This window comes from Propithecus coquereli, unplaced genomic scaffold (genome assembly GCF_000956105.1).
Source record: "Propithecus coquereli isolate 6110/MARCELLA unplaced genomic scaffold, Pcoq_1.0 Scaffold472, whole genome shotgun sequence".
NCBI lineage: Eukaryota > Metazoa > Chordata > Mammalia > Primates > Indriidae > Propithecus > Propithecus coquereli.
In genome coordinates, this window is record NW_012150530.1 from 831,590 (window position 1) to 832,463 (window position 874).

General features: G+C 33.1%; 1 protein-coding gene across 1 annotated transcript in view; it reads left to right on the top strand.

The window, feature by feature from the left end:
* The window catches only part of SI (sucrase-isomaltase (alpha-glucosidase)), a gene marked incomplete at its 3' end in the record, with an annotated part of 88,057 nt that overhangs the window by 74,457 nt on the left and 12,726 nt on the right, over window positions 1-874 (top strand). The gene's annotated exons all lie outside the window — the stretch shown is intronic.

Consider the following 874-nt stretch of genomic DNA (forward strand, 5'->3'; position numbering starts at 1 on the left):
TTTAATAAATGCCAGGCTAAATGAATGTGTAAGTTGCTTTCCAGGCATTTTGGATAGTGTAACTTTATTTAATAAAATAGTACTCTGTTGTTTTTGTTAAGATGTTATGCCAGTAGTTGCCAGACTTTCAAAAGCGTTATCTAAAATTATTAAAACTTATGAAATTGAGTGATTGAATATTTTTATGCAACTAAGGGGTGATAATTCCGGTCAATTATTTCGGCCATCATTTCAACAAAATAATGATGTCTGTGGGTGGCAGCTGTTTTTACCAATGTTACAGGAAAGAGATACAAGAAATATCCTCTCTTGCTATGTTTGTTTTCAAATTTTGGGCTTTTGGTTACATCATTAGGTTTTGTCAGAAAAAAAATTATTTCATATAATCAAATAATTAAATGCATGTGTTATACCACTGAAGAGAGTCAAGACACATCTCTCAGCAACTTCCAGAAATGTCTGTATTTTTGTGAGGAGATACATAGAATTTCCGCGTCGAGGGAAATTGACCCCATTTTTCTGTATCAATTGGTAAAGCAGCATGATCTTTATCATTAGTAAAGATTAGGGAAGAATTGAAAAACAGAAAAAGTAAGGAGAAGAAAAAGATTCTGAAGTCCAGAAAAGTCATATAGTGAAGTATTTTACATTTCTCCATCTTCCCTTTAAAATGCAGCACTCCAGTCAAATCCGGACCCATCCCCCATTTCACTCAGAGCATGCTCACTCACTTCCATCAGCACAACACATCTTAAGGATATTAATTTCACTGAAGCACAATAACTTCTAAACATGAAAATGGAAATACAGTTTTTGAGACCTGTATTTCAGCACTTATAGATTCTTAGGTTAAGTAAGTAAAACTTTAATGTTA